The following is a 17,738-nucleotide window of genomic DNA, read 5'->3' on the forward strand; positions in this document are numbered from 1 at the left end:
TTAATATAGGTTATCCAGTCACAAATGATGCATAAAAATGGGAAAGAGATGAAACTCCTTCCCATCTTCTCTAAGAGATAAATAGAATCACAACAAGAGCAATAATAATTCTCAACTCAGAAGAAGAGGTCAAAGAGTGGGATGCTCTCCGAAGCAGGAAAATATCAAATCTTAACTGAGGACCAGGTAATGCCACCATGTTGGAGAGCATATTCGTTCTCTAGGGAATATACATTATCATTGCTGTTGTTGAGTCTATTTGTATTATTGCAACTATTCCTGTCACTGATTGACATGAGGTTGTTTGGCATACTTCCTTATATGTGAATCTCTGTTCAGAATAAATAAGTATCTGGGACTATGTACGGGGCTTGATATAGTTTGAACAAACCAAACTTCTAAATATATGTTCTTGGTTCTGATAACAGATTAATCTGGTGAGCTCTCAGAGTCAGTTCCTAGGTTCCTTTGTTCCTCTTTACTTAATGTCAATATGTCTGAACAGCAGGTCTGATACAACTCACCATAACACTCAAAGTTGACATATGCAAATAAATATTACTTTTCAAGTCAAGTTCAATAGAGAGACAATGATAAGAATATGAAAAATATTGCTGGTAAATAGGAAAAATAGTAGGAACAATAGCAGTTTTTTACATTTGCAAATCATTTATAGATTAACAATTTCACGATTAAGTTCTTAAGTCAGAAAATATCTCCAGTCATTATAAAAGTTTATTATTAATTTACAATAGAAATGTCTTTGAAAGTTAGTCAGAAGGTAGCCAAAACCAAGTCTTTACTGTGGATTTAAAAACCTACCACCAAGTCCACTACGCATAGACTTTAAACTTTTATAGAGTTACTCCCCTCAGTTTTTCTAATATACCTGCTAAAATTTCATCCAATGAAAATCCTCTAAAATGTGGCTGTATTAATCTGCTGGGAGTGTGGCAACTCAAGCAGCAGTCCTGACATTAAAACTGCTGTTGCTGTTTTATCTTCCTTGCATCACTTACCCCAAACAGGCCTGATAGCTACTTGCCTGGAGCTAGGTCAGGGCAGAGAAGCCTTCTGAGCTGGCTCACTGAGGATGCTGCAAGCCCAGTTCCGACCTTTCTTCTCCAGCAGTAAGTGGGCTTCCTCTGTGCCATTTCCACACTTGTAAATATTTCAGATAGTAGGATCCCACAGGAGCAGAAAAAAATCTGACTCTTGCTTCTTCTTTCTTCTCACATCTTTTCCTCCTCAGAGTGGGGGTGGGGAAGCTGGGGGAAGGGCTGGTTAGGCTTTGATTCTGAGAAAGGCCAGTGAGGCTTTAAAAACTTGGTACTTTTCAATAAACAATCAGATATTCCTTTCAGAAAGTTTCCTCTTAACATCGTTCATGACAATGCCAATGTTAATGATAAAAATAAAAACTATTTATTGGTTGGTGCTATAGGTCAGGGATTTCTAGATTTTCAAATTTTGTGGACCTAAAAATTAATCAACAATAGAAAAAACTGGGAAAGTGATATAAAGCTGCCAACTTTTCATTTCCTATGAAAGGTAATTTGAATAAATAAGTACTATCTTTTATCACCGTTGTATAAAGAAAAGACAATTTGATACCAAAATTGTAGGAAGAACCCCTGAATAAGATGTAGTTTCCTGGGGCTTCCCTGGTGGCGCAGTGGTTGAGAATCTGCCTGCTAATGCAGGGGACACGGGTTCAAGCCCTGGTCTGGGAGGATCCCACATGCCGCGGAGCAACTAGGCCTATGAGCCACAACTACTGAGTCTGCGCGTCTGGAGCCTGTGCTCCGCAACAAGAGAGGCCGCGATAGTGAGAGGCCCACGCACCGCGATGAAGAGTGGTCCCCGCTTGCCACAACTAGAGAAAGCCTTCGCACAGAAACGAAGATGCAACACAGCAAAAATAAATTAATTAATTAATAAACTCCTACCCCCAACATCAAAAATAAATAAATAAAAGATGTAGTTTCTTATTAAATTGAATAAATTTGGCTAAACAAAATTCTCACTACTTTTTATTTTTGTTTTTGCCAGCCTAATAATATCATCACCCACTAACCCCAACTGATACGTATCCAAGATATAAGCATGTGCACAATGAGGAAAGAGATGATATGCTGTCTCTTTAATTAGTGCTAAGTTTTCCATTATCCTTTTTATATTTAACATTGTATCAGTGCTTTAGGGCCTAGAAAGAATTTGACTAGATGGTTGCTTCTCAGAAACAGAGACCATTAGAATTTCAGTGATCTTCCAAAATCTACCTGTTTTAAGGCCTTCATTTTGTAAGTAAAAAAATCAAGGACCAGCAGGGCCCAATTTCTAAATACCACACAACTTCCCTCAATGAAAGGTGTTAGCCTCCATCTGTCTATAGCAATATGGTCACCTTTCAAATTTATAGTCAACATTTGTCTAATCAGCATCAGATATGTCTACATGTTATTTCAGTTACGCTTATAGATTGGTTAACCTTTATGGTAGAAGTTAGTAATCCCGTTACATAGATAAGGAAAATAAAATCAATATGTAATTAACCCAAGTTCATACTGCTAGGAAGTGGTAGGGTTGCCATTTGGTGAGATCTTCTCCAAGTTAAATATTTGTTATTCCTTACCATATAATTAGAAGGTATTAAGTGGCTCTATAGGCCCAGCACTCTGATTAGTGCTATAGCATTTGCCAGCTAGGTTGAGAATCTTAGGGCTGTCATGAGAAGAAAAAGGGGTGCCTTGAGCTTCAGTTGCTCTCTTCTATTTATTAGGAGAAGAGAGAGTGAAAAAATCTATTTTAGTAAGAGTAATCCAGTGTGGTACATGTCTAGGAATATAGGGCAAGTCAGATAGATGCCCCTCCAGACCCCAGTACATTGGCTCAATACCTCTTGATTCCAGGCCATAATGATGGCTCCCTCCCCCCAAATTTTTATCATTTCCTGGTTAATTCTTCTGGTACTACCTGATGATATCTCTGTATTGTTAAATGAAATAATGATTTACTTTATGTCACTATATACATTTTCATATGCTTAAATGAAGTGCCCTACTCTCCTCATCCTAGTGCCAGCCCGGTGCTGAAATCTCATTTCCCCTTGAGGACAAAGAACAAGAATCACATTTTAGGCATTCTGGCGCGCAGCTAGCGGGTCTGGCGCTGAGCGGGGGTGGAGCTCGGTTCCCCCCACACACCCCTCCCACTCAGGCGCGAGCCCCACCCCTCCGCCGGCCAGGCCCACCCCGACCGAACTACCCCTTGCGGCGCGAGCCCGGGGCGGCTGCGGGCGCCCCCCAGCACAACCCCCGCCATGGGCAGCCAGAGCTCCAAGTCTCCCCGGGCGACGTGAACGCGGAGGAGGCAGCAGGCGCTTCCCCCGCTAAGATCAACGGACAGGAGAACGACCACGTGAAAAGCATTGCAGACTTATCCCCCAAAGGTGAAGAGAGTCGCCGCCCCCCCACCACCGTGAACGGAACAGAGGAGGCAGCCGGGGCCACTGGCGATGTCATCGAGCCGGCACCCCCTAGCCAGGGCGCTGAGGGCAAAGGGGAGGTCTCCCCCAAGGAGACCCCCAAGAAGAAGAAGAAATTCTCTTTCAAGAAGGCTTCCAAATTGAGTGGCCTGTCCTTCAGGAGAAATCGGAAGGGGGGTTGGGGGATCCGTCTGCATCCTCACCCACAGGAAGGGCAGGAGCAGGGTGGGTCGGTGCCTGCAGTGAGGAAGGCACTGCCCGGGAAGGGAAGGCATGCGCCACCCCTGAGAGCCAGGAGCCCCAGGCCACAGGGGCAGAGGCTGGTGCTGCCTCCAAGGGAGGAGACACAGAAGAGGCAGGGCCCCAGGCGCAGAGCCATCCACCGCTCTGGGTGGAGAGGGGCCCTACACCAGCGGGTGGGCAGAATGAGTAGCTGGGTGGGGGCAGGTGGGTGATCTTAAGCTGCAAAAACTGTGCTGTCCTTGTGAGGTCACTGCCTAGACCTGGTGCCCTGGCTGCCTTCCTGCGCCCAGAAAGGAAGGGGCTGTTGCCCCCTAGCCACGTTTCCTCTCATCCTCTTCCTCCTGTGGATTCTCCACTCATCCATCTGGTCTTCCTCTTAAGGCCAGTTGAAGATGGTCCCTTGCAGTTTCCCAAGTTAGGTTAGTGATGGGAAATGCTCCTGCCCCTGTCCCTACCTCCTTCCCTGTCCCCACCTGTGCAGAAGGCAATTGCTGCTTTTCTTCCCCAATTCTTTTCCAAGTAGGTTTTGTTTACTCCCCAAATCCCTGAGCCAGATCTGGGGGTGCCTACACTCCCAAACCCTGAGTGTCCAGCCTTCCCCTGTTGAGTTTTTAGTCTCTTGTGCTGTGCCTAGTGGCCCCTGGGCTAGGGAGGACACTGCCCCCGTTTAGGTTTTTAAAAATGTCTTACTCGAGTTCAAACCTCCAGCTTGTGAATCAACTGTGTCTCTTTTTTGAGTTGGTAAGCAAGTATTAAGCTTTGGGGTGGGGGAGAGGTATGTAATGTGAAACAACTTCTTGTTTTTTTTCCCCTCCCATTGTTGTAAATAACTTTTAATGGCCAAACCCCAGATTTGTAATTTTTTTTTCTAACTGCTAAAACCATTCTCTTCCACCTGGTTTAACTGTAACCCTTGGAAAAGGAATAAATGTCTCTTTAAAAAAAAAAAGGATCATATTTTGTTTGTTTGTTTGTTTTCTTGAATCATATTTTGAATGGCACAGTCCTTTAATGTAGAGGCCCAGAAATTATTTATTAATTGCTTCTGTTTTGGTTGAAAGTACCAGGAGTAGGCAAATTGTGTAATAGATAATGTTTGTCTCTGGCTGTATTATCTCTTCTTTCCACACTTTTTCTCCTCTTTTGTGTTACTCTCTTCTACACCTACACCCCCCAGCCCAAAAGAAATTAGCCCCTTAATACTTCCTACTAGATAAAATTATGTAGCCCTTTCCCGAAAATTTGTCTTCCCTCTGATTAAAACTCACATTCCTTCTGTGCCCAGATCTCAGCTACATGTCACCTGTCCCAGAAGTTCAGCTGATAAGCCAATTAGCACTAAAGTATGATGACTACAAGAAGTAGTTCATTAATCTGTTAATAGAAGCATTAGATTATAACTGGGGATATTTGGAGACACAAAATTTGAACCTAGTCACTCAACTTTTAATTAATATTTGAGTACACATTACGGTTCTCAAATTTTTCACCATTAAGTAAAGCTTTTTAATTCATTAGACTCCACAGTCCTTATGTTTTGATATATTTTGTTTAGCAAACAAAATTTATTTTAAGCAATATTTGGTTTCCTGTTTTATTACACATACATATCTGTTAATCAAAGCTTCCGGTCATCATGAAGTAACCAGGATATAATCTTACTGAACTGGTAGAATCCTAGCCAACAGCCGAGAAACTCATCTCTTTAAACAGTCTGTGCAGTCTTATCATTGTAAATGGATCACTTTCTTTGACATTTTAGAATACTGACTGTAAAACACATGGATTCTCCAATATTATCATCACATCCCTGGTGGTCCAGCAAACTCAAGTTTAAAATCACTGGTGGAACACTCACTGTACACTGAGCTTGGTGCTAAGTGCTCAAAATATGAAACTAAATAAGCCAAGGGCCCTGCATTGACATTCTCAGGGTCTACTTTCCATTGTGGATAACTCTGGCTTTTGCGTGCACAATACCTGCCTGGATTTCTAACTTCCCCCATTTTTACTCTGCTTATTTCTTAACCACCTAGGGCTCTCCTCAGGACAGAGCACTTAACACTTTTATCTTTTGTTATCTTAAGCACTATGCATAATTCAGGTACTTTTTGCATAGGAGGCAGTCTAGTAGCTGCTTCCAGGGAGAAACTAAACCAGAAGGCAGCAGAATGTAAGGTTAAGATCACTCACCTGAAGTGGACACTTCTCTGGATTTGAATCCCAGCTCTTCCACTTTTGAGCTAACGGAATTAGAGCAAGTTTCTAACCCTCTTTATGCCTCTCTTTTCTTATCTGAAAGACAGAAATAATAAGAGTACTTACCTCTTATTTTTTATGAGGATTAAATGATACAATGTATGTAAAACATTTATCACAATATTAGCACATAGGAAGTGCTTAATGGATTCCCTCTATTATCATTATTAATACTACTATTACTAAAGGGGAAAAGAAGAGAAATAGAAATATTAGGATACTGAGGCTTTAAAAAAGGGATGCATTCTTAATGGATCTTTAGCCAGAGAAGTATCAGGTTTGAGGAGATCATTGTTTTGAGAGTTAAACAAAGGACAGGTGAAGGAAGATGGGAAAGAAGAGGAGAGACAAAGAGCAAGGAAAGTGAAGTAACAGGGCAGAAAAAGTTAAATCGTAGACCATGGAACTTGGTATCTCTCTTTTCCAGGTAATTTTGGGTGCCTATGTCTATAATTTTAACGATCATAATATACTTAAAATGGAATAAAAATAGACATTGCTTGTTTTAGAGAAAAAGTGTTCAGAAATTATAGATTATGTTGAGAGATTTTCCTCGTACATAGTTCTAATGAAAATAGGACTAATAATGAATCTAAATCAGGCCGAGACTTCCAATTTTTGACTCTTGAAGTTATGTCAATAAACTCCAGCATTGGATTAGTGAGAAATCAAAATTCATTCTGTAATCTTGGAATTTGAAAGCTGTATTAGTCTCCTGTTTCTGCTGTAACAAATTACCACGAAGCTAATGACTTCAAACAACATGAATTTATTACCCTACAGTTTTGGAGGTCAGAAGTCTAGAATGGGTCTCACTGTGTTAAAATCAAGGTATGGGCAGGGCCCAGAGGAAAGTCCATTTTCTTGCCTTTTCCCTCTTCTAGAGACTGTATGCATTCCTTGGATCATGGTCCCCTTCCATCTTCAAAGATAATAATGGTGGTCAAGTCTTTCCCTCAGTGCATTCCTCTGACACTGACTCTTCTGCCTCTCTCTTCATATTTCTGTATTTTCTTGTGATTACATAGGACCCGCCTGATTAATCGAGGATAACCTCTCCCTAGATCCAGGTCATCTGATAGGCAACCATAATCCCATCTGCAACCTTAATTCCCTTTTGCCATGTAACTTAATATATTCAGGGGACCCAGGGATTTGGATATGGTAATTTTTGAAGTGTCCTATTCTGCCTACCACAAGAGTGTACTGACTGCATTCTGCTTTAGCTTTTCATGCTTAAAGAAATTAAATAGAATAGATCCAAAGTTTAATATATATGGGTAATTAATACCATTAATGGAGGTTACTTCTGAAGTCCAATTAGAAAGAAGTTCTCCTCACTTACTAACAATTTGGGAAAACTGATTAACCTTTCTGTGCAACAACCCTCTCATTTTAAATGAGAATCATAATATCTACCTCATATTGTTGTTGTGAGAATTAAATGAGTTAATTAATGTAAAGAATTTAGGCTGACATAAAATGAGCAGTCCCTAAATTTAGTTGTTGTTATTATTAGCCAGCTTTATGATCTATTGAATCTCTTAAATGTATGTGTGGTTTTATACATTCATCAGTCATTATCCATTCATCCATGAATCTAGTCTGTCCATTGATCCACCAGCATTTATTAAACATCTATTGTGAAATGAGCAGCATACCACACATAATAGAAATAACAAAAATACCTTACAATTACATAGCACTTTACATTTTCACCTTTTTATCTTATCTGACCCTACTTAGAAGTTCCTGCCCTTAGAAGTTGTAGTCTCCTTGAGAAAACAACAGATTACATACAAATTTAGCCAAACACCCTAGACATAGTATTGAAGCTTTGCAACATTGGGAATGGGCACTCACTCAGGCCTGAGATTCATTAAGAGTAAGTCTATGGATTAGTGAGCACCACACGGGGGAATGACAATGTCCACCGTCTCAGTCTAGATTGGGCTCTTCTCTCACACAGGGCCGTGAAGTCTAGACTCATCAGGTTAATGAGGTCCTAACAGTTCAAAAGAAAGAGAACAACAAAAAAGTAGGCAAAGAAGAAAACCATCTACGGTGTGGTGGCTGTAATACGTCCATGAGTTCCTCCACTAAACAGTTAAATCTACACTACAAATTTCCAGTTTTATTCTTCTTCCAAATAAGGAGGGGTGGAAAACCCAAGACAAAATTATTTGCACAAAATTTCTCAGGTTGTGACCTGAGAAAATTTTATAGGGCAAGCACTGTGTCTCTTTCCCCAGAGTTGGTATTTTGATGTACCACTTGCTGTTTCATAGGTTGATCGTTGATTCTGACAGTCACTTTGTACTATAGAGTATAGGGTAGGGGGAGTTTGAGCAGCATTCTCCAAGATGAAGAAAAGACCAATAAAAAATAGTTGGAATGGGAAACCCTCAAAAGAAACAGTAAATGAGGGCACAAGGTTAGAATTTCAGTTTGAGTGTTCCATTCCTTCCACTAACCTCTTGAGTCTGGCTGCCCAGCGGGAGCTTTGCTCCCAGGTGGATTTCTGGGACGAGAAGGCCACCATTTGCTCGCTTTACCCTGGGGCCACCCAGCTGCCAAGTGTCAGCTGAACAGAGGTGCATCAGAGGCCTGCAGTCAAAAGGCAGCAGGATGGCCAATTGCCATGAATTTCTGAAGCAAGTCTGGCATCTTGGCATCTTGCTGCTCTCCCCCTCCCCCAGGTTAATTGCTGAGAACCTCCGACTTGAAAGCTGCTTATCCTACCAACTTCAGCTGCTGCCCTCCTTTCCCTATGCCACTTCAATTCCTACCTCCTAACACTCTGGAAGTGAAATGAAGTCTCTCATACACCTGGCTCTACTCATCAGACCACCTAAGCTCTAATGTAAAATACTTCTTTCCCCCTTTACACACTCCTATGGGTAAACGCAGAATTGCCACATCCCCCTTGGACCTGATTGCTAGGCAACACTCAGCCATGTGAATTTGTCACTTCTGTTTGGCGCAAGTTTCAATTTCACCTCCAACTGTAACACTGCTCGATATATTTTAGATGCCACTGTAGTTGGACGGCATCCCAGGAAAGATGTGAAGTGCTACTGCCAGGAATGAATGATTGGCATTGGGTAAAGCAATTCTCTGAACTCAGCCTTGGCATACCATTAATTGTTAAGTCTGTTCAGCTACCACCAACCTCTTGTCAGAATCATGTCTATTGTAAGTCTTTGCAGCAAGAGTCCAAATGGTAGAGCTCTCTCCCTCTGTAAGATCTGAAGAATTATGTCAATAATGAAAGCAGTGGATTTCTCAGCTCACAACATATTACTTCTTCCTACTTTCATCTATTGGCTGCACTTTCATGTGCAAAGAAAAATAGTTCCACGTTTGAATATTACTGAGCTAAGAGCTGCCAATTCAGGTTCTAGCCCTGAATAAAAGATTTACCTTCCCTTCATTTCTTCATCACAATCTGCTTTCATTCACGGTAACAATTAAATGCTGCTATAAGGAAACACGTTATTAACGGAAAAAGATAAAATTAATACTAAACACACTCTGGTGACAATAAATATATAATATTTGACATGTAAAATTTACATACTGACATTGTCAGAAAACATGCAACACAAAAACAATTATAATTTTTGAATAAACGTGTACCATCACTGGCAAGATATAATGCTATAATTCCCAAAGCCTCCATCTAATGTGAGCTACCCAATGTTTATATATATATATATAATATTATTTGTCCTTAATGACACATTCAATTGCCTAGCCACCTACATCGAATATGCTTAAATACTACACAATTGCTCTATTGACTCTAAGATGCTACAGTGTGGAATGCTTTCATTTCTGTGCACTGTGCTAATTAATGATAAAAATAGTAAATCTGTTTTGATTCCCCTTCCGTCCCTCCAGCCACCAACTTTTTAGTCAATTGATTATTTTTTTTCCTCAAATCTAAACATCCTCAGAAAGCTTGGAAATATTTCCCTGGAATGAGTCTAATTAAATAGAAGAAGTCAGTCAGCTATGAGTAAGAATAGTGTTTCAGACTTCACATGTATTCCCTGATTCACTGGAAACAAAAGGAGTTTCTGTAACAGTGTGAATGAACCATGAAGTGTGCATGTTCTTTTAAGAAAGGCCAAGGGTGCAGTTCTATTTTCTTAGCTCTGCTTTCATATTTATGTGTCTCATTTCCAGCTTATTGCTGATGCCTCAGTTGCGCTATCCATCACCACTTTTATCCTCCTTGTTCCTCAAAAAGAACATAAAATCTTTTTTTATGTGGTGGTAATATTATTGCAAATAAAAGCAAATACCAAAATCTTTATTAGTCTGCCAAAATAATAAACTATTTAATAAAAGCATGCTGTAAAAATAAAGTCATTTGCATCACTCAAGTTACTTGTAGGAAATACAGAGAATTATTGGTCAAAAAAGCACAAACTGACAGCAATTATTTCTGTTGTTCATCTGACGCACCATGCAATAGGGTTAAAATTTTGTTTATATTTTGCATATTTTCTGGGTTCAAATGCCTTTAATATTACTTAAAACTGATTGCTCATTGGAAAATGAAAAAAAAAGATCCAATTCTCACAAAATACTGATTTCCTCTTTGTAAAAAAGACTTTTGGTAAGGGAGAAGGACTAAGTAGACTGTTCTCTTTTTGATGCCTTTTTCACAAATGTGGAAGTTGACCTACTGATAACCTTGATATTGTAAGATTTATTGCCTAAATATTTACCATTTTAATATACAATATTAATTTCATTTGCTTTGGATTTGTGTCCATGCTTCAGCTGTATAATTTTTACCTCTTTGTATTCACCTTTTGTCATTTCTGCATGCACACCAATATAAGATATTTTATTTGGGAAGTTTAGTTTAACAGTGAAAGTTAACAATAAGTGTACTATTTCTAAATAAATGTCTAATGTTTGCTCTTTTAGCCTATTGTAATATAAACCCACCAATACTTTCTCCCTTGCAATTTCCAACCTCAGCTGGCAGATTTGCAAATATATTATTGATATGTTTGTAACATAGCAAACTCAGTAGTGTGGTGAGAATTAAAATATAATTTGTATAGTCTTTCTGTTGCCAAGAATAACTTGTACACCAATTCTTCTACATTAAAAGCAAACATGACAATTAAACAAATATTATAAATCTTTTCAAAACTACATATTAATTATTTACATTACTTATTCCATGATGACATTTAAGACCAAGAAAAGCTCTTCAAACTACAGTTATTACTATTTTCTCTTTATAAAGCCTTTTGTCTGTGGTTGTTTTCTTTGGGCCACAAATTAACCATTGCCAGTTTTATTGACATCAGGTTAACATAAGAAAATGAGGTGCAATTTCTATACAATGTAATGTTTCTGAAGGATAATTCAAGTATGAAAATTTGGAATTTGAAATAACACTTTTAGGGGCAAATAAAGGCAAGTAAATTCATATACTATGTGTTACGGCCTGAACTATGTCTCCCCCTAAATTCATATGTCGAAGCCCTACCTCCCCCATCCCCCCACCCCCCATACCTAGGAATGTGACTGTATGGCAAATAGGGCCTTTAAAGAAGTCATAAAGATTAAATGAGGTCACATGGTGGATCCTAATCCAATCTGACTAGTGTCCTAAGAAGAAAAAATTTGGACGTATGAAAAGACACTAGGAGTGTGAACCCACAGAGGGACAATCATAAGAAGAGGCTGCAAAAAGGCAGCTATCTGCAAACCAAAGAGAGACATCAGAAGAAACCAACCCTGCAGGCACCTTGATCTTGGACTTCCAGCCTCCATAACAGTGAGAAAATAAATTTCTGTTGTTTAAGCCACCCAGTCTGTGGTATTTTCTTAAGACAGTCCTAGACAACTAATATGCTATCCTATATAAACAGAAAATTTTAATAAAAATCTATTTGCAACACCAAATCAAATATATTTATTTTGTCCAATTCTACCACCCAAATGCATTAAAGACACACAATACAACTAATTATTATCAACTCAGTGTTATGTTATCAACAAAAATCCTATTTGATGCCCTAAGCTCTGTGTTGTCACACAAATGTCTGAAAATCTTGCTTCATATTTGAAATTCTTTGTGTCTCAATAGTTTTTAACCTGGGGTCCACAGACCACAAAAGCCTCTTGATATTTCTTATACACCACATTTTGTGGGCTTTGCATACATTCACTGTCATGGGAAGGAGTGTGTCATCTCCAAAATTTAAGAACTGGGGTATTGTTTCTATTTGACCAATCAGTAGGCAATAGAGATGTTCTCTAATGGAAAAAAAAAATCTAATGCTGTATATTTTAATTAACAGGTTTAGATGGACAATCATTTACCATCAAATGAATGATCTGGCTGGTCCACAGTGAGATGCTTGACTCAGTGAATAAGTCATGTGCAAATTTTGTCAGAGGTCAAGATAAACCATTGTTTTCTGGTAACCAAATGTTTTCTAAGACCGTTTACTGGTTTGTAGCTTCTGGGCTCATAAGGATGGCATAATTTCTAAAGAATCTGCAGTGTGGTAGGTTCTAAGGAAAACGTCTGCAAATTTGGTGAATTCTATTTTATGCTGAGAGGAGCATTGAGATTACATTTCTGATCTAGGCCAAATGCTGTGTCTTAGTGACACTGTTGGATAATTCTTAGAAGGTCACAGTTCTTTCTTGATATAATCTACAAGAGATTAAGAAGCTCTTCTAAATAGAGCTGACATCTCCCAATTAATACTTGGATTTGTCAACTGTGGGTTTATCTAAATTTTACTTGGCAGTATCCTTCTGGATTCATCAAATTCAGTACTGGCGATAATGCCCAGGGGAAAATAATCGTGTGGGAGAATCAAACGAGCTTAAAAACATAAAATCTTCAGGATGCCTCTTTGTGGCCAGCTATCTGCTATGGAACACACCCTGACTAAGTCTAACATGGAAGGAAGGACATCTTTCACCTTCTGCCTGGCCATTCACCTGCCTTGCCATTTTTTTTTCTTGAGGACCCAGTGTAGATATGCTCAGAGGGCACCAGAGCATGTTGCGGCCTGCCTCAGAAGTACTGCAGGCAGCGGAGGTAGCACCAGGGCCTCTGGGACCAGTACATACCAACATTTTATAAGGGGCCAGCAGTGTTGAAATCCAGCTAGAGGCACCATCTGATTTGCTGCTCCATTCTCAGGCAGTGAGTGGAGACGAATTCTCAGAAACATTCGATGAGGGGAGACTCTGGAAAAAGGGCTGGAATTCCTGATTCTAAAGACAATGTGGACTTGGAGCACGTGGTTATAAATAAAATGAGACCATTTTTATCACAAATGGCCCTTTTAAAAAATTCTTATTTTATGCCGGAGGAAACTGTAACCCAAAGAGGATAAAGGTCTCAAAGTTTATAGTAGATCTAGGATTCAAACTTGGATTTCCCTGGCTCCAAAGCCAGTACTTTTCCACAACACCAAGAGTTTCCCTGCCTGATCCATCCACTTTTTGCTTTGTAAAATGTGGCAGGTCTCTATGTTTGTATTTAAGACAGCTACCTAAAAAGTAGTATCATCTTACGTCAGATTAGCAAATTAAAGTGTGCATGTCTGAAGTGGTAAATTAAGCATAGAAAGAAAGCTAAAAGGGTCTCCCACTAAATGCCCATAGCTCTGTCTGAATTCAAGTCTCCACTCACTGCCTGAGAATGGAGCAGTAAATCTGTTTTGAGCACTGGGATGGTGGAGAAACCTTATCAGTTTGTAAAATTTAAGCAAACAGATCCCTATTTTGACTACGTAAACCAGATAATAATACTTTCCCATAACCATTTCACGCCATAGCACATGGCTAATTTAATTAATTAACATGTGTGACATTACATTAGTTTCCTGTTGCTGATGTAACAAATTACCCCAAACTTAGTGACTTAATGGAAATTTATTCTTTTACAGTTCTAGAGTACAGATGTCTAAAATCAGTTTCACTGGGCTAAAATCAGGGTGTCAGGAGGGACTTGCTCCCTCTGGAGACTCTAGGGGGGAATCTGTTTCCTTGCCTTTTCCTGCTTCAAGAGATGCATTCCTTACATTCCTTGGCTTGTGGCTCCTTCCTCTATCTTCGAAGCCAGCAAAGTAATCATTTTGCTATAGGCATCACATGGCCTTCTTCTGTATGCAGGTCTCCCTCTGCCTCTCTTTTATAAGGACACTTGTGGTTACATTTAAAGCCCACCCAGATAATTCAGGAAAGTCTCACTACCTCAAGATCCTTAATGTAATCATATCAGCAAAGATGCTTTTGCCATATAAAGTAACATTCACAGGTTCCAGAGATTAGGATTTACCTGGATCTCTTTGGGGGGATATTATTCAGCCTATTACAGGCATTCATACAAAACCTCTTTTTAAGGTATACTGGAGAACTGAAGTATTTTTTCAGATATTTTAACAAAAGTCTATGCTTTTAATGGCAGAGTAGTAATACTTACTGAGTGCTTACTTTGTGTCAGGCACAGCTCTAAATATTTTAAATATATTATATAGGTTAGTAGTAACAAAACAAATTATGAGATGGGTTCTTTGTTATTTCTATTTTAAGGATGGGGAAACTGAGGCACACAAAGAGAGATTATCAAATTTGCCCAAGGTCACAACTACTTCTTTAAATTATCCAGATTAAGTATCTGCATATATAAGGAAACTCCTTAAACTATCATTTCATATTGCCCATGTAGTTATTCTAGAACACTATGCAGTTTATAGACTTGCAGCCACAATGTGCTCTTTGTATCATTTTCAGACAAACGTTAATTTCCTTGCTTTGGTATTCTTTCTTAGAATGGTTTCTAAACAATAAACCCACTAGTCTCTCATTTTGCTACCAGCAATGATAATCCTAATTTTATTTCCTGAGTATCTTTCTTTCTTCTAAAGGTCATAAAGTTCAGGATAGGGTTACATAGTAAAGGGAAAAAAAGCAATTTCTCTCACCAAAGAGGCATGAGATAGGGGGCAGGCCTTGGCATATGCTCAATTCCTGTTGTTACCCACCTCATTAATTGCTTGTTTTCATTTGAAGCTCTTCTCTGAATGTGTTCCTTATAACTTTTAAAACTTCTTTTCATACTCTTGTTTTCAATGGCCCCTTATAGGCTTACAGATGGAAATCTGTTTCCCTTATCCTTATAGGTCACCCATGTTCTTGTTTTTCTTTGTAGCAAAGGACGGAGAGTGAACAAAAACAGCTCTGTCGTTCAAGATCTTTTACACACATTCCTCAACTTTTGGAGCTTTCTCTAAACCTTAGCTATGTAATAGTGTGTGGCTAAAAAGAAGATTCTTTTTTTTTTAATTTTTTTCTGGAGTTTTGAAGAATCCATCCTAAATTGTGGAAAAGTTGTAGAATCTGAAGACTCAGTGAAAAGTTAAGTTTGGTCCCAAACCCACTGGCAAGGATTATGGGTTTTATTTTGTTTAGATAGGTTTCAAGTTACATCAAGCCTGTTATTGTTGTGATATTAGAGTACTTCCTTGTAACATTATTAGATTATATAATTGTCGTGACCTATTCAACTTAACTAAAAACAGTGACACTAATGGTGAGAGTTTCATACACCACACCATGTAGGAAGAAGAATAGTTTACAGTAGATTCTGGCCTTTTAGCATCTCTTAACCCATGATACTATTAGTGGTTTATTACATTTCTCTCTATTGCAAACAAAGGAATAAATATACCATGATACTAATACGCATGAAGACGTAGTGTCTTAATAAAATGGTGGACTAAATAACTCTATAGTGATTGGTCAAGTCATACTCAAATGAAACCTATAGAAAAAGGTTGATTTAATTTTTAAAACTATGAACAATACCGAGAGCAGATGATACTGAGAGAAGGAACTGTATGGTCGACAGAGTCATGAAATTTAGAAGTTAATTAATACATTGGTAGATATCCATGAGATAATTAGAGAAATGAGACAGATGTTGCATTTGTAGCTTTATTTCGGCCTGTAGGACAGCACTTATTTTAATAAATCTGGAGAATTATAGACATATATACACACATAAGAGAGGGGGAAAATCTAAAAGCATTGCTCTTATGACTCTAAGTTTAGGGTTCTCTGTAAAGCTTTTTAATTAAAAAGTTACTGAAGAAGAAACATCTGAAATAGAACAGGGAGCAGGTTCCTCAAGTGACTTAGCAGTTTGCAGTAGCATCAACTGTTGCAGTGAAAACAAAGATTTCTAATCTTAGAACTTGGCAGGTGAGTGAGTAACAGATTTCTCAATATAATGTTTTGATTTTTAAGAAATAAATGGATTTGTCACTTTTTTCTTTGGCCTGCTTCACATTCAGTCACATGTTTTATTAACCACTTGGGAGGTTGATTACAAATATTTTTAGTTAAAAGAATTCTTGGTTCTCTATTAACTGAACAATTTCCTAGACCTTGCACCTCTCTGGGGATCTGTAAGGTAGTTCAAGCCTGAAAAAGTGAGTATATTTTTGAATATGCTGATATTAAGATATATGTAGGTCTGTGCATGGGTGTGCTTGAAATGGAAGAGAGGATATAATTAAGAAGTTGAGGCTTTTAGTGTTAGAGTTCCTTTTTGAACATGATTGGTTTCTGTCACTTTATTAATTTCTCTCAACTCTTTGATTATACTGATTGCAAATGTTGGGAAGAAGGTGCAGAGTTGTTTGAGATATTTTTACCCCCTGCAGCACACCATCTTAGGTTTCTTTAAGTGCGATGAATGTTGTATTAATGAGGACTGTTGTCAACGCTATGCCAATAAAACTGCCAATTAAGACAAGAAAAGGTATGCCTAGAGATTTTTTAAAACATAAATTATCTAGGTAGTTGGGCTGTATAAAAATACATTAAAAAATAAATTTCTCACTAATAAAATGCTTTTGAGTCGAATGGATTCTACCTATAAACTCTACTCTTCCTCATAGTCTCTATACAGTCTTGCAAATATTCCCTTATTCACTTGTCCATTGCAAGTAACTACGGGGGCTTCAGAAGTAATAAAGACTATGAATTTACTGTTCAAATATATTTCTCCTGAGGTGAGGGCAGGTAGGGAAAACAATGAACAAGTCAATTTTTGAAAATTATTTGCAAGGCTGCTATAACACACTTTACAGAGAGAAAACAGATGGTCCTTAGAATTTGCCTTATACTGACAGGGCAATTCTAACCCAGAACACTAAGGCCATTTCTTACTATGGTGGCAAAATGATAGAAGCCAAAATCTCAGAGAATATGGTACCTTGCCCTGACAAAGTAAATTGTGAAAATGCCATATTTCTACAATATTACATCTTGCAGAATGAAGTTATCTAACAGTAAATACTTTTAGTTGTCTTTCTTCAAAGGGTCAGAGTTCTTTACTAATTGTACATTAATATTTAGAACACAGTATGGTTTATTTTATGTGGAGCATTTTATGCCTAAAACTCAAATACTTTCAAACATCAGCTTAATTTCCCTTGATCATTAACATAAATTTAAACATCACTGACAAAAGTTTTTTCATGACACACATAGCTGGAACAAACTTAATTGTTTAGAAATGGTTTAAAAATAACCACACCCTTTGGTTATGGCTATTTAATATTAAGCCAATTCAGTATGCATTTTGCTTCCATAAACTGGGTAACCCTCTGAAAAATCTCTTCTTACACTACTGTGGACTTGTTGGCTTGACTTAAATAAGTTTCTTTTTTCCCTTCTCTAT

The 17,738-nt window shown here is 38.4% G+C and overlaps 1 pseudogene; it reads left to right on the forward strand.

Annotated features, from left to right (window-relative positions):
• The first annotated feature begins 2,504 nt into the window (after positions 1–2,504).
• Positions 2,505–5,026, forward strand: LOC149750226 (MARCKS-related protein pseudogene; annotated as a pseudogene).
• Positions 5,027–17,738: the final 12,712 nt, after the last annotated feature.

The sequence above is a fragment of the Delphinapterus leucas genome, chromosome 2 (assembly GCF_059928025.1).
Source record: "Delphinapterus leucas isolate spDelLeu-1000000601 "Yukka" chromosome 2, BTC_Dleu_Yukka2, whole genome shotgun sequence".
Lineage (NCBI taxonomy): Eukaryota > Metazoa > Chordata > Mammalia > Artiodactyla > Monodontidae > Delphinapterus > Delphinapterus leucas.